Here is a 24,169-nt window from a genome sequence, read left to right on the forward strand (position 1 = left end):
TCTAGCAGTTTGAGTCTCTGCCATTTGTAGCTGTATATGGAGTTATTTATGTGATGAAACACTTAATGATAAATGACTTTGAGCTACTTGGAGTATGGATGGTTGCTGTCCCAGCATACTGTGTGGGGAGTTTGGAGTTTAAACCCTTGGGCAGGGGACCAGGTCATAGAGATTTGTTTTGTCCAAGGACATTGGTTGTGTTCTCTTTCACCGTTTCTGTTACTTTTGCTTCCTCCTTTTTTTCCACTCAAAATTTAAAGAATCTACTTGAGTTTTTAAAAATGTATAAGCTATCCACATATTTGTTGTCTTGATGCTATTTGAATATTAAATATTGCTCAATAGATTGTTAACTCATAACCTCACAAACTTAACTTTTGGTTGGGTTGGTAAGGAAGTTTACTCCTTAACTAAATAAGATCCAATTCCACTTTTTTCAAATACGACAGTTTATGTCTACCCACTGCTGCTAAATGTTCTTTCTTTAGAATACATTTGCCTTCTTAGAAGCCTTGGGGAGAAGCATAACTGAGCTATGGGGAGTCATGAAGCAGTGTTTCAGAATGCTACCTAAAGACTGGATTGAGAACTGCGGGTTAGTCCTATTCCCACCAGTGTTCTCTGGTCTTTAAATACCAATTCTGATTCTAAAAGAAACAGAAGTTTAGAAATTGAATAAAGATTTTTCTATGCTTGGCTTTCTTATAAGATAGGAATAGTAATGATGACTTCTCTTCAGCCTTTGCCCTGCCCTTGGGTGAGCGCTTTTACACAGCTCTGCTGCTTGTTTGGCTTTCCACAGCCTATAAGGGCACAAGGCTTGAGGCTTTGGTTTAATGTGGCACAGATAAATTACATCTGGAAGCTTTGGAATTTGAGGGGTTAAAAGTTACCCCACAAAAATTGTGCTCCTTCAGGACCATCCTAAATAATGCCCTTATTCTTTGGCACCTCATTTTGCCAGTTCATTAATATTTAATGTGAAGATTTTGATTTGTACTTTATTGCTCCCTAGTTCCTTCAAAGCTTGAGATTTCTTTCTGCTTTTTACATAATGACATTTTCTTTGTGATTTAGTATCAGTTTGGGTGAGAGTTGATTGTAACTGTTACACTGTATCTGTTAGGTTAATTATGCTCACTGGCCTAGGTGAGTTAGGATAATCAGTTTAAATGATCACATCAAAAAGTGAGTCAGAATATAAAGTCTAGTGCAGGTGCTGACACCATCCAGGATGGCTTCATAATCCAGATGTTAAAATAACGACAATAATATAGGGCTATATTAGACTAGTCCTGTTACAAAAATCTCCTACTGATATGTTTCATAGAGTATAAGACAACATTTTTCTCCCCCAAACTTAAACAAGTTATTGAAGAGAGGCTTTGCTTTTGGGGTGCTCCCTGAGCACTTCTGTGATCAGGTAGACACACACTGCTGGATTTGAGTGGTGAAGTGTAATTTTGTTACTTCTTCCCACACTTACTGTAGCATCTGGAATATAGGAGTTTCCAATAAACATTGTACCCTGGACAAGTAAATGAAATTCAGCTAAAACTTCTGTTCTCTCCTGGGGCAGTTGACAAATCTGTTACAGTTCGTTCAGCCCATTAAAGCAAATGACTTCTTACTTAGTCGATTAAACAGAGTTCTGCCTTTAGAGAAGTTTGCCATGTTGTTGTACAGTATGGTGTAATATCCTCTAGAATAGTCTAGAGGATGTATCTTCAGCTGGTAAGAGAGGTTACTATCAAAAAGGTATCATTTTTCACCAAGATGCAAAAACAGAACATGCTAAAACTTATCCTTGACTACAAAACCAGTTCCTGCCCAGGGGTTCCATAGTAGGAGTGAATGAATGACTGTTTTTGAACAAGCTTGAAAAGGAGGCAGAAAGGGAAGAAACTGTGAGTTTGTTACCTCAGAAGCCATTGGTTAGTCTGGCAAAACATGGTAGGAAGTAAAAGTTCCCCACAGTCTCAGCTTGGGAATGGTGGGAGTTCAGTTGTGTGCTGTGGACAAAGTGGGCTACTACAGACAGAAGGGGGCATCTCCATTCCTGAGTTTGATTCACTGGCCTTGAATTTCACTCCAAGGCAGCTGATTTATCCATGCATACACATGCACAGGAAGCAGAATGCATGCATAGATTATAGCCCTTTCCTGAACTTGAAAGTATTAATTAGAGTCTCAGAAAATAACATGGAAAAAAACAAGTAAAAAAGATGTAGAAATGCATGTAAAATTAGTGTCGATGGTTTTCAAATGAATTTAGGCTTCATGTTATGTCATAGATGGAAAAGATAATAAGTTGTCAAATACAAAGAGTTAATGTTTCAAATAAATTAGACTTAGTGAATATCTTAAAAATACTTTTCATTTGGAGAAACAAAATGTGTTACTTTTACATCAGAGTCAGGCATGGTGGTTCCCAGATGAGCAAGGAGAGGCCACTCTGGCTCACAGAGTGTTTTTCTGACAGCCAGGTAACACAGAATAATAACAACAGCAAAACAGTAAGCTTTATCAAATTTGCCTAATGTTGTATACCAAGATATTTTAAATAAATATGATTAATTACAATAGGTTTAAACTATTCTGAAATGAAAGATATACATATATTTCTGCTTAATTCTTCTTTATCTCATAAAGGATCTCTTGACAGAGTTACAGAAAAATATTATAAAATGTCCCATATGTGAAGGGCCAGACTATAGCTGAAGTTTTCCTGTATCCTGCCTGGCCCACAGTCAGGACAAATCTCCCAAGTAAATACACAGAGGCCTATATTATTTTTAAACTATAGCCATGGCAGACTTTCTGTTAGCTAGCTCTTATATCTTAAATTAGCCCATAACTATAAATCTATGTATCACCACATGTTCCGTGGCTTTACCTGCCTCCCATTACATGTTGCTCCTTGGGCAGCTCACTGGCGTCTCTCCCTGCCTTCTTCCTGTCTCTCTCTTTGAATTTGCCTCCTGCCTCTAAGCTGCCTTGGCATAGGCCAAACGGCTTTATCAACCAATCAGAACAACACATATTTGCAGCATACAGAAAGACATTTCTCCATCACCAGACTAGAATCTCACAGGCAGGACCCAAAGTGGTGGCACCTTGGCTATATCCTGATGCTTGAACTTTAGATGGATTTGATCCCTTATTTTATCAATGGTTTTCACAGTGTTATTGGTTGGGGCCCCAAATTAGTGACTGGCTTTCAGGTTTCCCATCATAAAAATTATTCAATTATTCAGTAGTTCTTTGGAGTTGAGATCAGCTCAAAGCTGAAAATAGAAAATCTTTGCTCTTCTGCATTTGTTGGTACGTATGTTGCCAGTTACTCCGAAAGTACCTCAAGCTGCACACAGTGTAGGGAAACGGCTTGACACGTTTTTGTTGTGTAAATACAGAAAAAAAGCTTAACTAGAGTAATTAAAATGTCAGTGTTTTATCTACCCAGTCACAGACTGTGACAGATTTTCACAGGTCCTTATTTAATATTTGCTTTCTGATTTTTATTTTTTTTTGGTTCTAATATGTCAAAATTGAAATCTAAATAAATGTAAAAAAATTGTGCATCTCTGGTTAAGCTCAGAGATGTGTTTTTTGTGTTGCAATAAAGAGTTAAGCTTCAGCTGACATTTTCACAGTATTGTGTATGGAAGTATTTCAAAATTTAAAAGTCAACATGAGGAAACAGTTGGCAATGGCAAAAGAAGCATGAACCAGGAATTAAGGAAACTTTTTACTTTATGTATCATGTTTTTGGTCCCTAAGGTAAAGATCATGTGACTAACCATGAATATTTAGCTCCCACCATTACACTGTGACACCATAAGCAGAGAACATTCTCTGCAAAGACAACTCCACCACATACATCATAATCACCTACATGTCTGAGTCCCACTGAGTCAAAGACTATTATTTTCAGGAGTTTCTCACTGGCCAGCTGTGTGTTCTAAACATTAAACAGCGGGTGCACTGGCTTCCCCTCTATCTTTGGAACTAATTTGCCAGTACCGCCTACCTGCCTTATCCTGCTTGTCTGTCCTCTCAGAGAGAGCAGGGAACAGAAACATTTGCTGTCAGTGAGGCTTTGGTTGTTTCTAGTAGTTTCAACGGATCAATTTTATTATGGAAGTAAAGAGAGTGAGGAAAGAAAGAACTCTCCCAGAACAAAATTAGCCTTTTCATGTTTTTTTTAGTATCTTGGAGATAATTCCACATCTCATGTCCTTTTTAAATGTGAAGCTTTAGATTCTGGTATAAAATACTTTAGATTTAAAGTATATTGCTCTTTTAAAGTAATCAGGTCTTGGGACAGTATGTAGCCAGTCATGAAAATTGAGCAATCATTTAAAAATAGTTTCCTTGTTTAGTTTTCAGATTCTGGAAAAAAAAATCAAGATTTATTGAGAATCGAGGGGAGATGTATGCAGTTTACATACTCTTCAAGATGCTTGGTGCTTTAGAAAGAATAGTCAGTGGGAGGGGCCTGGAGAACATGGGAACAGCAGGGAGACTTGTCCACTGCAACCCATTGAAATCCTTGGTCTTTTAAGGCAGAATTCAGAAGCAGAGACAGAGAGGGACTTCATTTAACTTTACACATTGCTCATTCTGAAGACAGAGAGGTGTGGCCTGGGCTTGCTTTTTTAAAAGAAAATGATGAACTCATTCACGCAGATAATCAGTAAACAAGAGGAGGGGGAACTTAACCTATTGCCACATAATTACTGTGGTCTGCTCACAGCCAGCAGACACAGTCCCCGCTATCTGGCATGGGGTACTGGCTACATCTGCACTTTAAGCCCCACTGAAGAGCTCAGACAGGGGGTTTCCCACCTCTCCTCACTGCCTCCTCCCCACATGCTTGGTAATGCAAGAAAATGTGTCTTAACACCTTATGTAAAGCTTTTTGGGTATTTCTCTGCAGTGTATTTAAATATACATACCATGTGTTTTATAGCTGATACTTGAGACTGTGTAGATAGAGAACGAATGTATGAGATGTACATCAGAATTCTGACTGCATTCAAGGACAGCTTGTCTGTGTATTTAATAAATGTCTGTTATTTATGTAGTCTGTCAATGGAAAATAAAGCAAATAATCTGAAATGTCCCTGTCTTTATTTCCCGATCTCAGCAATGTTTTCTTGTCGGGGATATCTTCTTGACTATAGCATCTTGCTGATTTCCTACTTGCTCTGCTTGATCAAATAAAAGCCCAATGTCCTGAAACAGCCGTGTCCTGTTGGAACAACGGGACTGTTTGGGTTCTGATTCCATAACCCTGTGCAGAACGCCACCAGTTCTTTCCGTGTTGGAGAGGTGCTCTGTCTGCATTTTCAACCTGCTGCTTCTCCCTGTTACAATCCCCAGATCGCTGTTTTTAACACAAAACCTCATTCATAAACTAAAGTCCTTCCTTGATCTTGTGGATTGCAGTGTAAACACTGGCGCCCGACATGAGAATGGTCCTTGTGCATATCAGAGCCTTTTTACCAACAGTACCCAGTGTTGGTGAGAACTGGATTCCTCAAGGGGACCGTGACCAGGCCCCACCTCTCCCCTGCTCTGGAAATTCAGACATATTACAACTAGTGTCCTGAACTCTCTGCCTTCCTCCTAAGAAAAGGCTTCCAAGATGTTCTGTCCCCTGTTCCTCCCACACATAGGTTGTAGGGCCAGGACCCTTACTCTTCACTATGCACAACCTCAGGGAACGTCTTTATGGCCACAGTGGGTATGATTGGCTAGAAATCCCTGGCACAGTAATGGAGCACATGCTGGCCATGGGATGTGATGCCCCTGCATTTGTGTCCTGGGCAGGCAGGGACCACGTGTTCTTAGTCCCCTGGTGCTCGTTAATAACTGTCAGCCTTTTCATGCTTTTTGTGAATGTGGCTGGCACAGGGTGTAAAGGATCTGAGCCAGTTCCTCAGGTTCGTTCTTCTCTCTGTAACTTTGTGTACTTGTCTCACATTAAGCCTGTTGGTAATAAAACACCAGGATTAATTTTTTAAAAACACAAGTTGGGGGGTGGGCAGTGGGATGGCTGAGCAGGTGGAGGCACCTGCTGCTAAGCTTAATAACCTGAGTTGGGTCCTGGAGATCCACATGATAGATGGAGGAACCAACTCCAGGAGGTTGTCCTCAGATCTCCACATGCAGCCCTGGCACATATGTACACACACACACACACACACACACACACACACACACACACACACACACAGGCAGACACAGAGAACATACACAGATACACACACATAGACTCACAGACACATACACATAGAAACACACAGAGACACCTACACAGACATCCACACACAGACACTCATGCATAGACACAGAGACATGTTTATACATACACAGAGACAGACAGACAGACAGACACACACACACAGACTCACACACAGAGACGCACATACACACACACACACACACAGACAGACACACAGAGACTCACACACAGACACACACACAGAGACTCACACACAGACACTCATGCATAGACACACACAGAGACTCACACACAGAGACGCACATACACATACACACAGAGAGACGACAGACACACACACACACACACACACACACACACACACACACACACACACACAAAACAAATAATATGTAGTTCAGACTTTGCACTTACAATCTGGTGGGAGGAAGGGAGCGAATTTGACCAGAGCGGCAAAGTCAGTGACAGGTGAGCACTGTGAGCCAGTGGGCAATGTTTCATTGTGTTTGTAGGAGACTGCTAACCTGGAGAAAAGATTTAGAGAACTTCTCACCTCACTTTTCCCAGAACCTTACAGCTTTTAACTAGTCCCGCCCACTTCTCTCTAACTTTCACACAGAAGTGACCAGGCCGCCCAGCCTGGGCACCGCAGACCCTGGGGCAGATTTTTAAAGTAGGCTTATTACACAGCATCCCTTGCCTTTACTCACTCCATGTCAGCAATATGTCCCTAACAAGACAAGAAAAATTATTCTCAGACTATGCCAGTGAGACAAGAAAAATTATTCTCAGCCTATGCCAGTGAGACCGTGAGGACAGGTTGGTCCCCAGTAGAAACCTGTGCTTTGAGGAAGGGGCCGTGGATGCAGGTGGGTCTGTGTCCCTGGTGGTGGTGTTTTCTGACGCCAGGCAGCACTGGAATATGTGCATGTGACTGCACAAAAATGCAGCACCACCATGTCAACAATGCCTGGGTCATAGTGGTCTGACCGGCTTTCGTAAGCTCACAAGCCTGCTCACAGAAGAAGAGATGCTCATTCTCAGGAGTATTGTCTTTCTGTTGACTCCCGAACATCTATTCTGACATCTTTCAAGGGATTGCTAATGTGAGTCTCTGTAATTAAGGACACATTTCCTGACGGGTCGTTGTAGAACCATTCTTTAAGGGGTCTGTCATCTGCTGGTGCACATGACAGAACTACAGAACATGCATTTCCTCAGAAGATGATTTCATCACAGGCATGTCTGTAAGTGAGTTAACCAGTTTGGGTCCCTCAGACACAGAATTATTACCAAATGCTTTGATTGCAAGTTTGATGCCCTCCTTGTGCACAGTAAGAGGATTTCTGAGATGTGTCATATAAAGTGCAGCCCTCACCCTACCACCACAACCAAGTCTGCTTATGGACTTCTTTGGGAGTTGGTGGGCACAGCTTCAGGAATATCACTGAGTTTCTTCATGAGTCAGGGGCTGAGTGAGTTTTCCTGATTCATAAAGAAGCTGAAAGCTAAAGCTGTAATCAAGCTAACATGTTTACTTCCCGGTTAACACAGACACCCTGACATCTCCATCCGTACCCATGGGAGCAGATAGGAGCACACGGGATAAAGTGACTTCACCACACTACTGTCACTTTAAAAACTGCCCCTGTGTGAGGACAAGACAGAATGTGACTCAACCAAGGGAGTGGTAACGTGCATTGCTCCCTATGAACAGGACCAAGTATCCTCTCTCTTTCTTGTTTCTGGTGCTGGGAACCAAACACAGGGCCCTGGGCTTGCCTGTCAAACATTACACTAAAATGGTAATTCCTTGAAACAATTTTTTTAAATAAAAATTATCCAGTGACTCATTTGCCTTAACACAAAGATCATTATTTTGCTTCACCTTGTGTTGATCCAGCAAGAATGGCTTAAAACAATATTCAGAATTCAACAAGAAGCCCAGTTCTAATCCTGAGTACAGTCTACACACCAACAAGCTAATGATTAGAATGCAACTTCACGTTACTAAGATGTATAAGTAGACACAAAGCTATTTATAGCTCTGTGTGAACCCCGGCTGTACATTGCTGTTTAACATGCAGGCAGCAGGGATGACCTAGCTGCTTGAATCTTTGCATAGGCACATACCCACAGATTTCCTTGCAAATGTAAAATGGATCATGCTCTGAGCTGACTTTTCACACTGAGCTGTTTCCTTCAGTAGTGTGTTGCACCATAGTTTATGGTCTGAGTTTCTCTCGGGAAAAGTATGGAGTGCTTTGTGAAATTTGTCTCTACACTGCTCTTGTTTCATAAATGAAGATGGAAATGAAATTTTAGAACTTTAAAAAATCCATCAATTAGAAATTGCTCTCTAATATGGAAGTGGGCTGTGTTCAGGACGTGTGTGCAGACTCGCACAGCTGTAGAAGTATGTGTACGTCATCACATGGGGATTCTCAAGGGTCAGTGGTTTCCAAAAGATTCGCCAAAGATAATTTTTGGAGAAAAATGATTGCCTGTTGTGACCCATTTTTGCCATTTCATGGCCATTTAAAAATATTCCCTAACATGATAATTTTCCAAATTATAGTGACATGGTAACAAAAGTAATTCTTACTGAAAATCATTGTGGAAATGTTAATATGTGGCCAAGAGTGATTACTAACTTAAGTGCTATACGTCCTTAATTAGGGCTTGTTCATCAGCAGGTTTCCCTGTGCCATGGCCATTTTGGTATTCCTGATACAATCTGTTCAGAAGATTAATAATTTAAAGTATTCTAAATTATTCTTCAAATAAAGCCATTTCACAAAAAATGCTTTCTAAGTTTTTGTGAGCAGTAGTAAAAGAGGAAGACTTCCACACTGGGCAGGAGTTAGAGTCAAGTCTAACCACTGGACTCGTTATTTACTTATTCTTTATTGATAACTCAACAAATCTTTCTGAACCTGAATTTTCCAGCCAACCCAGGATTATTAGGGTAAGTGAAATGCTAAAGTCTCAGATAGTAGTGAGAGTGGTACTCTGCTGTTACTGTGTCATCCTCATCTCAGTACAGAGCACCATCAGAGAACTGACTGCAGCTGTTCCTGTCTCAAGCTAGCCAGACAGCTTCTCCTGTCAGTGTTAGGTACTCACACTGTCATCAGAACAAGTGCTCTTTGGAGGCTGGCCCTGACCCAGATGAATCACACGGTTTAGGAAAGATGCTTCATTTCTTTTGGATTTATCTGTAAAATCGGGGCTTGATACATGTGTGAACCATATTCACACCAAAAATTTAGGAATCTCTTGTGTGTGTGTGTGTGTGTGTGTGTGTGTGTGTGTGTGTGTGTGTGTGTGTGTGTGTGTGTGTTTATGCCTGAAGAAATGCTGTCTCAAAGACTAGGTCATGGAGATTTTCATGCACCACATTTGTCTGGGTTTGTCTCTCTCTCTGTGATCTGTCAATCATAACTCAATTGTGTACCTTTTCTAGGTAAGTTTTTCTTAAACAAATTTTTAGTAAATGTATAAATTCTTAAAAAAAACAAAGAGAAAAGGGAGGATGTTGTGAGATAAATATGATCAAAATACATGATGTACCTGAAATTATATTTCTAAAGCTCTTCACTGTGTGCAGCAAATGTGCCAATAAAATATTGTTTCCAAAAGTCAAATAATGCCAAAGGCTCACCACAAGACCCGAGGTCCTCACTCTAACCATGTACCTCTACACCGCTTGGGGGCTGCTGCCCTCAGCTTCCTTTTTGAACTCTGTGCTGGCATATTTCTAACTGATGTGTATGTTGCTTGCCTTGTTCTGACATTATCAAGTGCCACATGCTGACCTAGGCTCTCTCTGAATCCATTCTCTCTCCTTTTATCTCTCTTTTTAAGAATACAATTTTAATCCATCCTTTCATCTCCCTTTATTGAATTCCCTGTTTCTAGACCACATGTCTTAATTTTTTAATTATTCACTATTTTAATCACATTTGCTTTCAAAATGGGCTTCTCATTAGAAAAATGTGTCAAGAGCCAAACTCTCAGCTGGGTGTTGTGGCATATGAGTGTCATCCCAGCCTTTGGGAGGCCAAGGTAGGTGGATTTGAAGTTAAAGTCAGCCTGGACTGTGAGATTCTGACACAAAACTAAACATGGGTGAGCAAAATTTAGGATTCCTGGGAATTTTTAAATGAAAGCAAGCAAATCCAACATCAGTGATAATGGTAGTGTAGACTTCATTTCATGATCCTGTTATTCATGGGCCTACATACCCTGTGCCTATACTACAAGGTAAGTCTATTATCAGGATTTGCTGAAGGGGAGTCTGAGGGTCACTAGAGGTAAATCTCCAACCATGTCCATAGATGGAATGTAAGCAATGCTGGGGTCCACATCTATTCTCAGCTTAAATATCACATAATCCCTCACCAAAACATTGCAGGTGTAGGCATTTTCTGAAGCTCTGAATTCACCTCAGAAGCTCTGCTGAAGGAAGGCTTTGGCTCTTTTGAGGCTGAGACATTTTGAAAAGTCAGATCCATCTTCTGCAGCCACAAGGAGCCAGCTCTTCCAATAGGATTGATTAGACCAACAAATAAGATTCTCATAAAAAATTGGTATGCCAATATGTCTAATCTGTTCTTGTGCATAGCGCTGCAAACTGCCAGACTCTTTCTTGCTAGATGAGTGAGCAGTGGAAGGGAGCCCTGCTCGGAGGTGGCGGGTGGTTGGCAGAAGTGGCAGGCATTTCCTGCCTAGGCCTGTGGGTTTTGCGGAAGCAAAAGTTTGTCACAATTGGTTTATTCAAGATCACATCTCCCAACCCCTTTGTTCTTTGCTTCTCCAGTTTTTAGCATGGGAGCAGGCTTGCTGAGAAACTGAAAAGCAAAGGGCTTTGCCTCCCATTTACAGGGTGACTCTGGGAAAAACTTGTAGCATTCAGGACTGAAGATGGGTGAGCAGGTCTCTGTAAGCAGTAAAATTGTCCCTTCTGCCTAATTTTGAAAATTGCTCTAGCTTCTTCCTGCAAGATGCACTTTTGGATGCAGACTGTACTTTGTCTTTGAGAAAGAAAAGTAACCCCTGACTCTCCTTTTGGGGTTTTCTTCTCCTGTTGCTTAACAGGGGAAATTAACTTGGTACATTTAGCTTTTTATTCTCCAGCACTGCTCTCTGGTCCCCTGGTCAGACTGACTAGACCAGTGGAAAACATTTTTTCTTCTCAAGGGAATAAAATTTTAACATCTCCAAACTTAAATTCTGCTGTTATTGCTAAGTGAATTCTGAAGGCAACCCACCCAGAGTGCTAGGGAGTTGAAAACTGGTACATATTGGAATCTATATTTGATCTCATTTTTGTGATATCTTTTGGCTATTTCAACATAAATGTAGTTCTCAGACATCTTGGAAATCCAGTGAAGTTTATTCAGAATGGCTTGAACACATTTCTTATTTTTATTTAAAAGTTTGTTTTTACTAACCTAGAGTTAATTAAACCAAATTAAATGAATTGCTTAGGGGGAAATGAGTGATGATTTCCCTCTGCTGGCCAGCTTCTATGCAGTTTGTATTGGATATGGCGTCTAGAAGTCTTCATAATAGTTATCAGTAATTATATAATTTTAAAATTATATAATAATTGATGGACCTCATCTTATGGGAGCAGGGTTTAATAAGACAATGGTTAAAAAATTGAAGAGGCAAGGAAAGACTGAATCTCATGGTTTCATTGTAGAAAGTACAGTCTTCCATCTCTCTGACTAAAGAAAGGCCCACTCAGAGTTGACATTGTTCACATTTTCCCATCACAACCATTGGAAAGAGGAGAATATCCTAGGGACAAGAGGCAAGCAGGATACCAACTTGATTGCTAGGGACTGCGTTTGGAAGGGAAGTGTCTTGATCAGAGAACCTTCATGGCTATGAGAACATGTGTTTAGGAGTAACCTAGGATCCAACTTTGAGTTGGTAACAGTGGGATTTGAAAGAAAGTTTAAATGATCATAAGATTTTTGTATGAAAAAGTGAAATACTTATGTTTACCTTATAGAGCAGCCATGATGGTTAAAGAAAGCATTATAAATCTTTCAAAAGAGCGAGGGGGCTCCAGTTTGGAGGGAGTGCTGCTCCATTAGCAGCAGTGGGAGAGAGACAGCTGTGGTAGTAGAACGTGAGAAATCCTTCACACCACACAGTTGTTGGAGAACGATGTCCTAACTCCAGGGCTCATGTCTTGCTATTGTTTTCAGACACCTAAACATGTAATGTATTTGAGAGCCTGGAGCATAAAATTAGCTCTGTTAGTTTACTCATTGAGTGATCTTAATCAAACATCATCTTTTCTAATCTTGAATTTAGCTATAAGTGGATGTAACAATTTTATATAAGAACACATTTATTGTAAGAATTTCATGAAATAATGACAACATAAGTGCATAGTAGAGTTGTTTCATTTTTGTAAATTATTGATATTGAAGCAAAGCTTAGAAGACAAGTGGTCCAGTCTTCAAATGAAGCTAAGTGTGTTCACCACTATATAAAATCCATCCTAACAGCCCACCTCAGGATAAGAGAGGAGAGGAAGGATATAGACCAGCTCTATAGGAAGTAGGAGAAATTATAGGACACAGTAAAACATGCATATCTGATATCTTTATTTTATTTTATTTGACAGTCCATTGCTATCTAGACTAGACTGACTGGTACTGGTGACCCTCCCACCTCAGCCTCCTAAGTGCTGAACATGAACCACCATGCTTGGTCAATAATTAGTTTCAATATGTCTTTGTGAGATTAAAAAAAAACAATGTAGCAATTCAAAAATGGTCGTTTGAGAAGTCCCTAGATCAGCTTCCCTTTGCAGAACTCAGGTTGGCCCTTCCCATCTGAGACACACTGGTCTCTCCTGTCAGGTTGGTTCACCTTTTCTCAATAATAGCTGGGTAGACTGGCATGACACCCCCTACACACACCTCAACTTCCTCTCCTGCCAAGGGCCACTAGGTTCATGAATTCTAGTTTATAGGACTGTGAGTATTTTTGAGAGGCAAATCTGTTGGCACACATGTTGGCTTCTTCATAAAGTATTTATCCATTCTAATTGTCACCATTATTTCATGTATAAAATCACCAACAGACCTATCAAGATGAAGGCAAGGTAATATTTATATGCACATAAGATCATTATTTGTGTGTGTGTGTGTGTGTGTGTGTGTCTAGGTATGGAGTAATTAGCAAATAGATCTATCAAAGAATTTTGGACCATATTGCATTTGAAAAAATGTAAGGGGTTATTAAATGGGTTTGATTAGGACAGAAACAATCACATTGCTCTTAGTATTTGGATTTTAACCAGTCCTTTGGTCCTGAAGACCCCATTTCTGCCCTGGTTTTGATTCTGTACAAGGAAGGGATATATATGGGGATATCTGGTTTGTGTATATTTGGATTACCAATTTAATAAATGATTGTTTGGTTTCTTTAGTCTCCATATATCTTTAATGAACATTGTTAATGTGGGACTACATCCCCGGGAACCAAACTTTGCCATCACACATTCCAGATTTAAGATTGGCTGATTCTTCAAGAACAGTTTCAGTTTGTATTCATTATACTTAGAGCTTAAACATTTTCCTAACATATAAATAGTTTTATATATACTTTTTATTACATTTACAATATATATTCATGTGTGAAATTCCAACACTGGAGAAAAGCACAGAGCAGAGGAAAATTATATGATACCATTCACAGCAAGCCATAATCATCATCCCTTTGAAATGCCGGTCTTTGAAAGTCTCTCCTCAAGCCTGGCTGTATCCAAGAGCCAGGATGGAGCCTCTGTGTATTTGAGGAGTGTCACATTGAATCAGGTGTATTTCAACACCAAGGTAGAAAGAAGCTACAGAGAGAGTTTGACTTGATGCTAAAAGAAAAGAGAGAAAAAAGCCATACTAATATGACTTGATGCTAAAAGAAAAGAAAAGGAAAAAGCCATACTAATGAAGCAATAGGATTGTTCTCTTTCTGTGCATATGTGGGTGTGCACGTGCAACCTCACCTGGTAATCACACATGTGGTCAAGCAATCCTCTAATGCACACCTGAAGACATAGTGAGCCACTGACCCTATCTGTGTCCTGCAAACACTGGGCAAATAGAGGGGATCTAGGATGGGATGTAAGCACTTCTTTAAGGTTTCTTCCAACTCAGAACTCTGGGATCCTATGAAACAAACCAGTTATAGAGTGGCTGCCAGATCTGAATTGGTATGAATGAAAAAGATTTATCAGAGTTTAACTGTTGAACTTAGCAGTGCTTTTCACCAAACCTCTTCACCCAAGGCACAACTTCTGCTCTGTGTAATGCTAAACTCATTGCATTGGGGTCAAATCTCAAAGCTAGTCTAGCCAGGTGCCTATGTTTGTTTCTCCAGTTTGTAGTTTTGTTTGAAAACTTTATTCATACAAACAGGAGAGAAAAAATTTGAAAGAGCCACAATGATTATTTTCCAGCAGTTAATGAGAACATCTAGTGATCATCAATTTCAGAAATACATTCTCTTCCCTACAAAATGCCCATAACAATATGGACTTGGTCCTACCAAGTTAATAATCTATTCTGATCATTTTTATTATACATGTTATTCATATAGTTAATAGAATAAACCCATTGGGAACATTTCTCACCAAATTTTTATACAGTATTACCAAGTCTGTGAAGTGTTTTTAAGTTTGAAAAATAAGAAAAAAGAGAAATAGGTTTTAAATATAGAAAGATATGAATCATTAGATTTAGATCTTTGGGGAAGCACTGGAAGTTTGAAATAATATAAGGAACTGATACCTTTACATAATCAGAGTGGGTTTTTGTCTTTGTTTTTCAAATCAGCAATAGGATTGTTCTCTCTCTGTGCATATCCTGTTGCATCTGTGTGGGGCATGCATTCGCATACATCTGCACATGCAGCCTCAGCTGTTGTCTTCAGAAGCTGTCCACTTTGGTTTTGGTAGAAGGTCTTTCACTTGGCATGGATCTTGCTGACTTGGCTAGGATCTGCCTATCTCTACCTCCCCAAGTGCTGGGATTAAAGGTGCATGCCATCAGCTCTTTCATGTGAGCCCTGAGATTGAACTGAGACCCTCATACTTAGAGAGGTGAAATAAGCCCTTATTTTCAGATTAGTCAAGCCTCAGAAGTGATTCTACTTAACTATTCAACACCTCATTACACCACAAAATCTGGCGCTGATGGCTGCCTTAAGTGTTGATGTCTGTGGTGTCACTAAGCATTCCCTGAAGACAGCATCTCCACAGATGCCATGCACTCTGTGAGGTCCTAACATCAGCAAAGAAAGCAAAGGGTCACCTGTAGAAAGGCTGATGTATTGGCATATGCATATGAAGGATTTTTTAAAATAAATGTACTATTTGTTATTAATTCTTTCAGGATTTCATTCATGTACACAATATATTTTCATTATAATCACACTATTCCCTCTAACTCCTCCAAGATCAAGCACTCACACTCTCATTCCTTCCAAACTTCATAACACACACACACACACACACACACACACACACACACACACACACACACACACACTATCCAATAGGGGTGTAGACTCATGAACCACTTCTCAGTCCATGCTATAATATTAGCTGGGTAGATCTTGTTTGGATCTTGTTCAGGCAACCACAGCTGCTGGGAGTTCATGAGAACAATGGTTCTGATTCAATCTTTCTGCCCTCTTTTCCCAGATGATCCCCCGAGCCTGAGAGGAGTATGTGTATAGATGTTCCATTTGTGGCTAAGCATCCAATAGACACTGATTCTCTGTACTTTGATTTGTGAGTTTCTGTGTTAACCACTGTGGGAGGCCAGCTGAGAGACTGGCTTCCACATTTTACCCCAGGGTACTCTTGAGGAGAGAAGGATAAGAGATTTAAATAGGAGGATAGAGGGGAGAGAAACAGAAACACAGGATAGCATCAAGAGGGCCTGGATCCTTATCTACCAGCCCCTCCTGTTTCTTCTAAAGGGCTATTTATAGCAATGCCAAGGGGTGGAGCAAAAGACCTCCTCCCCCTAGTACAGCCAAGTCCAGACCCTTTCCAATCACCTGGTAACCACACATGTGGTCAAGCAATCCTCTAATGCAGTCCTGCTGGATGAAGCAAGCTCAGATCTCACTAGGAAACCTTTATGGACCTCCATAAACCACCATCTACTGCACAGAGATGTCACTGATGATGTCTGTGGGCTGCACTAATCTGTGGGCAGAGAGGTGAGAATTTAGAGGACAGTTTGATGTTACGCCTGTTTACCAGAATAATCACAGTAGATTCAACCCTGGAGCCTGTGAGCCCCTGAGCCATGGGTTCTTGACCAGATTTGTGGTACCCACAGAGAGGACCTCAAATCCAATCAGGATGTATTTGTTTACTCCCAAGATATTTGTGTGTCTACGGGCACATCTTGCCACACCAGTGATTGTTTTAGCTACAGGGTCTACATCCAGGTAAGACTGCTGATGACTTTCCCCTCAGCAGTCTTCATAGTACCATTGGTTATGAAAGATATATATATATGTGTATATATATATATACACATATATATATATGTATATATATATATATATATATATAGAGAGAGAGAGAGAGAGAGAGTGATTGGGCAAGTGTCAGCCTCCGCTTGTGTCTATATGTTAGAGATAATAATCTATTTCCCAAGGTTGTCAAAGGAATGAGCTAATACATGTGGGAAGCATGAAAGGACCCCAATTCCTTATGACCAGTGTTCACACTAAATAACACCAATACCTTTGCTGAAATGCCCTCATGGCAATTTCAGGAGTAATGTTAGTGAATTATGAATTATGATAATAGTGAAATAACAAGGTACTAATCATTTATGGTCATAGAACTCATAGTTTTAAGACATTTAAACATCTATAATTTCATTTTATCAGATGTTTTAGGTAAATATAAAAAATTATTCTGAATTTTAGAGATAAATAAATTAAGAGGAAGACTAATATATCAATCCACTGAATATACCATACATATGTAACATTATTACTTGCCCATTAAAATAAATCAGTTATAAAGGAAAATCCCACCAACAGAGGGTGAAGTGTTTGAGTCAGACTCTCCTCAAATCCCTCTCCCCATTTACTGGATCGGGTGTCTCTCCCCTCTAAGCCTCATTTTCTCATCTGGAGAGAAGAGATAGCAGTTCCCTCAAAAGCCTTTGTTGTTTCCACTATGCTCCAAACTGGAACATTGTATTTTATCCAAAGCTATCAGGACTTGGGCTCAACCTCCCATTCCTGGGGTGTCCAGAAGTAGGGGTCCCAACCTCTCTAGATAATCTTGGCAAACTCAATGTTCCTTTGTTTACACGTTCCCCTCCACTGGAGACTTTTTCCTTTTTCATGAAGACGCAGGTCATCAATGCTTAGGCTAAGAGTTCTCTTCCTTCTGACTGATTCAGAGTCAATAGCTCTCCCCTCTGTGCTCAGTCCCTTATTTGTGTCTGTGATGGTTTCTTACTACACTCAGATGCATACCACAGTTGTACCTGCCTCTCACCCACCTCTCTCTAGCCTCTCGAATGACAAACCACATCTTTAAGTTTGCTGTTCAGGCCTGTCCTCCTTCCTCTCCTCCCCACACCCCCAGCCTCTATGTCAGTGATGACTTTGAAGTAGAAATCCTTAGCAGATATAGAAAATTTCACTGAATCGAAGGATCACAATAGTGTTACCCATCAATAAGTACAAGAATATTTGAGATGCTTAGCAGAAAAAATTAGAGTTCACAGCTGTTACTCGTGCTGGGAAGAATCCTAGCCTATTCGACAATTAACTGCTCAGTGGAACAGCTATGAGTCGTAACAACAGACCCCCAGTGGTATGGCTGTCCCCCAGGACATCTTCCAGTCCTGCTCATAGCACTGCCATTGACAGAAGTTTAAATTGAATGAGCACAGCTATGCTCAAACCCTCAAATCACATTTCTGAGGTAGGGTTAGGGGAGGACGCTGTCAGGACTGACTCAGTGCCCATAAAAGAGCCTCAGTTGGGAAGTAGATAGCTAACAGGAGAGTGCCCAGGCAGGAAGCGAAGGGTGCTGGTGGTGAGCCAGAACCTTGGCTACACTGTCTCTGCCCACTGAGCTCTGAACTCAGTATCCTTGCTTCTCACCCACACAGTGGCCCAGGTGTGAAGACGTGTCTGATAAGGGTTGAGAAATCATTTCCCTTCCAGGAACCAGGAGCCCTTTATGAAAATACCCATGTGGTGAGGCTGTGCCAGGCAGACACTGAGGAGTTTCCTGATTCTGTTGATAATGGCTCCCATCAGTTCCTGGATCTTAGTCCTTCATTCACAGATCCAGTTCACACTGGGCATCATACTGCCCACCACTTACTGCTCTACAAAGCATACAGGTAACATGCACCAGATTGCAAAGCCTGGAAGCCACCTGAACAGGCCCCCCCCACACACACACCTAGTCCTCAGCCACAGGCTTTCCTGTACTCCTCAGCCTTGACCTTATACAGGGGCTGTAGCCACGAAGAGTCAGACATGGCTGATGCCATAGCCTAGCTGCACAAAATGTTACCAGTTCACTCTTCAGCACATAGTAGATTCCTCAAAGAACAGGTGTAGCATAGGGGTCTCCTGCCCATGCATCACTTTATACAACAGACTTCTCTTGTGCCCCTTGGAGTTTCCCCTTTAAGAAGGACTGTGAGCAACACACAGGTGAGCTTGACACAAGCAAGGTGAAAATACAGTAATGATATCAGAAGCCAAGTAAATTCAAGGTGTGTGCCACTGTGGAGAAGGGAAGGGTGGGGGTCTTAAAGAACATGTGGTTTGGGGAAGAAAAAGTATATCCAGAGCTAAGATCCACATTCAATGTTAGAAGAGGAAAGTATTCAATTTGGGGGCCTCTGGTGTACCTTACTTAAGCAAGGACAGACAAGGCTGATCCACTCTGCAGGGTGGACTTTATCCTTTATCTGAGCCCTGGTGGGAAACTGGTGAAAAAAAGGAAGCAAGTTTCCTTACTCACTGAAAGTTGTCTCTTTTCTGAGGACTCTAGATCTTTTTCACTTCAGTGTAATGTGGAGAGGAGGGCAGACCTTGGGATCTTGCTGTGGGGTGTGTCCACAGGGTTAAACACAGACTTCTGCAGCTGGATGGGGCACTAGAAATTCCCAGGTGAAGGATGCTGTGCTCAAGCCATCTATAGGATTGCGGCAAGCTTGTGTTCTTTAGAGCTGAGTTTTCCTAAGTCATATTGGAGAGGGGCGTGTGTGTGTGTGTGTGTGTGTGTGTGTGTGTGTGTGTGTGTGTGTGTGTGTCTGTGCCTTTGTGTGTGTCTGTGTATTTATGTATGTGTTTCTATGTGTCCCTGTGTGTGCACTTGTCTGTGTGTATCTATGTGTGTGTGCCTCTGTGTGTGTTTGTGTACATATCTGTATATCTTTGTGTGTGTATATGTGTGTGTGTCTATGTATGTGCATGTGTGTATCTGTGTGTGTGCCTGTGTTTGTGTGTCTGTGTGTGTGTATGAGTGAGTAGATAGAGGGGGTTAAGTAGAGTTTAAGTTAGGTGACTTTCATAATTAAGGTTAATTCCAAGGCAGTTGGGCCACCTAGGTGCCTGTTGGAAGGAAGCCCCTGAAATCAACCAGAGGTCTGCATCATAGACTTCAATATTCTGCTTCCCATTGAGTCAGATTTTCTTCTTACCTTCACTGTCTGTGGAGGGGAATTGCATCATGACTTGTTCTGCTAGAGGCAAACTCTTCAGGGACAAAGGACTGTGTGTCCTCATCAGCTCCCTATTGACTGACTGTGAGTGGTACCTATCAATGGTTACAGTAATTCAGATCCATCCACTGGCAACAGAAGGTCGGTCAATATTTCGTAGGTCTAGATCTTTTTAATAACAGTTGATAATTATTCAATGCTACAAAATGAATTCTGTTCTCTGAAATGCCTGGATGTTTGATTCTGAGTTGAAAGGAATTTTTTATGTCTGGCATTTAGATTTCAACCACTAAGTCACATATTTCAATTAAGTAATTTTTCATTTGTCTAAATAAATGATTGTGTGAGACAACTATTCGTTGCCAACCATAATATCTCAGTTTAGATAGTTCCACACACACTACTCTTAAAAACACATCCTACAAACAAAACTTCTCTACAAATTTATAAAAGTGAGAGAGGAAAGAAAAAAACGACTGAAATGTGTTTCCCTGATGCACAAATAAATTCTGGTTGTACATAGCCCAGGACTGATCTGGCCATCCCCTCATCATCAAAAATGAAAGCTATTTCTAGCGCGGTTCTCATTCACTGCCTCATGGTCCAATACAACTGCTTGAGTGCCAGCCATCAGTCTACTTTCCTGTGGGGAGGAGGAAGTAGAGAAAAGCATGCCTCTTCTCTTTAGGATTTTGCAGAAGTCTCACCACTTCTGCTTACATATAATTGGCCAGAATTTCCTCACATGGCCACACCTAACACAGAGAGATCTGGGACTGCAGTGTGTCAACTGGTGTCCAGCTAGTAATGGGCAGTTACAGGAGCCACAATCCCTACGTACTGTGCTGGGACTGGGAGTGGCCTTGTGATGCCTGTTCTGTGTGTGAGTTATATAATGTCAAGGAATCTGCTCAGACTCTGCCTGAGGGTTATAGTTATTGTGACATTTAGACTAAGATATGCCAGGCAATGATGATTTACTGCATTGTTTTGTATTTAAATCTGATAAATTACTCTTCTGGGCCAGATTCCAGACATCCATGCTGGAGCTGATGTTGTATTGGCCATTCTTTGACTGACTCTGTCACCCTAGAGAAATGGGGGTGCACCAAGTTTAGACTCATCATAACCATTCAACTCATAGGATGTATATTGCATAATGATCACTTTAAATCATGTACAGTTTATAGCAATTTTCTTGTTATTGAGTCAAGATGTTTTTACAGCCTGAACAACATCTTTTGCATAAAGTACATTATCAGCAAGAGCTGATTGAGTTGACCTTCATCATGAGGCTGAAGTAATTTGTCTTGTGCATAAAAGAGAGCATCTGCTGGGATCCACACATTGTCCCCAGTGGGTCAACTTAATCTGGTTGTTGAATGGCTGTGGGTGATTGTGATGCACAAGGAGTCACTTCTTCAGTGGAAATATTTTGCAGACAGCAGTGCCTACATCAGGGACTAGGAAACACTTCAGCATACAGAGTGCCTAGGTATTAATCAAACCTTCTCCGACCTAAAGATAAGGATTGATTTATCATGAAATCGATGACTCTCACACATTACTACATTCACAGCAGCCTTTAATCTTCCTAGAGCCTCTCAGCTAATGACTTGGTGATAACTAAGAGCCTTCAACTCTTATTTGTTGTTTACTTTTTATCTGAGCTGAATTTCCTGTGATCTGTTTGCCATAGGAAATTGCAACGAGATCCTCAATCAATTCTTGGATGACAATTGATTCAAAAAAGCAGAATGCATACCTTCTGTCAGACTTAATTTGTCTTATATCTACATTCCTAGCTTATTTGGAATTAGGATGGCCTTTTTTTATTTTTCATTTAGGGCAGAAAATTTCCATTTTGTTTTGGATTTCTTTCTGATCATTTTTGTGGTGCATTAGGTTGGGGCAGAAAGGCCAATATTCACATATTTATAAGGGCAGTTGCTGTATTTATTCAGAGTTGATGGCATCTGTTCCTTCCTTTTTGCTAACTGAGGGAGGCAGGGTGATCCATGAATCTTCCACAGCTTAGAGTTTACTATGACTGTAACAACACTAATTACAAAATTTGTGTGATTTTAGGACTTTTTAAATGTCTGTTTTAGTGTTTGTTGTGTGGAACACAGCACCACCACTAATCACCACTAATCCTTGTTCTCTGCTGACGTGGTAGGGCCCAGGAGGCAGAAAGCAGCACAGTGGGTTCCCCGACTTACAGTTGAAGGTTCTGCCTCCCTCTCTCTTCCTTGTTTCTCCCATTCTTCCCTTCCCTTACTAGATGGTACCAGTGTGAAGGAGCAGGCTATTACATACTCTACACTACCTGGTATAAGAGAGAAAGCTACCCACATGTAGACTGGGTGCAGCTAGTCAGACCGGCACAACCTACCCACAGGTGATTCCTGTTTGTGAAAACAAGGGAGTTGCTGGTAAACTGAGGGACACTTCCTCACACATCAGGAGTCCCTGGTCCTGAGGACTCAACCCTGACTACTATTTTAGCATAGAAGACAATACAGGCATGGTCATTTCCTTCTAGAATCTAGATACTGCTTTGGGTTCTTCACCTGTAGTAACTACAGCCTCTGCTGGGACAAGTCCTTGACCCTAACTGCAGCATCTCTATGCTGGTCTCTCTGTCAACCAGCTTTCTGTCCCTTCCCTTAATCCCAAAGGAGTCCAAGGAAGCCAGAAGAAATAAGAACGTCCTCACCAGCTTCCCCTTTACATCACACACATGCACCAAGACACCTTGCTGTGTGTCCTCAATGGCTTAGACCCTTCTTTCCTCCTCTTTGGGGTCCCTGTTCTTGCCTCCCCCACACACTCATGTAGTTGATGTTGAGGCACCCGTACTGAATGGAGGACATCATTGCCCTGCTTCTCACTCAGCATGACCTCCTTGAATCCTGAGCAGGTCTTCTGCACTCTCTCCCTTCCAACACCAACTGCACTCACTTTCTCATTTCCCACTGGTTACAATCCAGAAGTGTTTACACATGGGAGAGCAGGAAACAGTAACTTTCTTCTTTTTTATTGAAAAAATTTTCCATACAGTATATTCTGATCATGATTTCTCCTCACCCAGCTAATCCCAGATCCTACCCACCCACCCAACTCCATGCCTTTTCTTTCTCTCTCTCTTTAGAAAACAAATAAGAAGACAAACAAAACAGAATTTAAAAAGCAAAAACAAAAAACACACAAAAAACAAAACCCATAGAAACACAAAATTGGAAAACATAAAAGCAGAAGACCAGTAAGACCAAAAAAAAAAAAAAAAAAAGTCCAAACAAAGCACCATAAGACAAATTTACAAAAAAACAACAACAACAACAACAACAAAAGTTTGTTTTGTGTTGGCGTCTACTGCTGGCATGAGGTCTACTCTTAAGTGTGGTTTATGTACCCCATGAGACTCCATTGGAGAAAGTTAATTTTTCTTCTTTGCAAGCAGTTGTCGGTTAGAAATAGGTTCTTGGTTAAGCATGAGCGGTCACGTCCACTGCCTCCTTCAGCGCTGGCACCCCGTCTGGCTCGAACCCGTGCAGGCCCTGTGTGTGCTGCCACAGTCTCTCTGTCAGTTCACATATGTGTCAGTCCTGTTGTGCCCCTGACGTCACCCATCATCGCTGGCTCTTACCGCTTTTCTCCCTCCTCTTCTGTATGGATCCCTGATCCGTAAGGGGAGAAGTTTGCTGAAGACATCCCATTTAGGGCCAGGTGCTCCAAAGTCTCTGCACACTTTTGTGGGTCTCTGTATTAATTACCAACTACTATAGGAGACTGATGATGTCTAAGTAAGACACCGATCTATAAGTATAGCAGAATGTCCTTAGGAGTCATCTTATCCTATGTCCCTTTAGCAGAAAAATAGAATTCCGTGTTAGGGGACATTATTTTTGCCAATCCCAGAAAGCAATTTTTCCTAATATATTTTATGTATTTGTAGATTTATTTAAAGATATGAGAGTATTTGTGTTGTCACCAAAACCTTTCCAACTTTTTTAATCTGTACAACTTCTTTTTTAGCTATCTTTTACAAAAAAAAATACTTCCTTTTAAAAATATTTTTCCATTTAAGTGAATGTTATTGAACGGAAAGTATCCCAAACAGCTCCTGTATCTGAAGAAGTGGTCCCTGATTTGTGGC

The 24,169-nt window shown here is 40.9% G+C and overlaps 1 protein-coding gene across 1 annotated transcript in view; it reads left to right on the plus strand.

The window, feature by feature from the left end:
• Positions 1-24,169, plus strand: part of Ptger3 (prostaglandin E receptor 3) — a 73,371-nt gene that overhangs the window by 30,644 nt on the left and 18,558 nt on the right. The gene's annotated exons all lie outside the window — the stretch shown is intronic.

This window comes from Peromyscus californicus, unplaced genomic scaffold, assembly GCF_007827085.1.
Source record: "Peromyscus californicus insignis strain IS unplaced genomic scaffold, ASM782708v3 Scaffold_9__1_contigs__length_137607984, whole genome shotgun sequence".
NCBI classification, from domain to species: domain Eukaryota; kingdom Metazoa; phylum Chordata; class Mammalia; order Rodentia; family Cricetidae; genus Peromyscus; species Peromyscus californicus.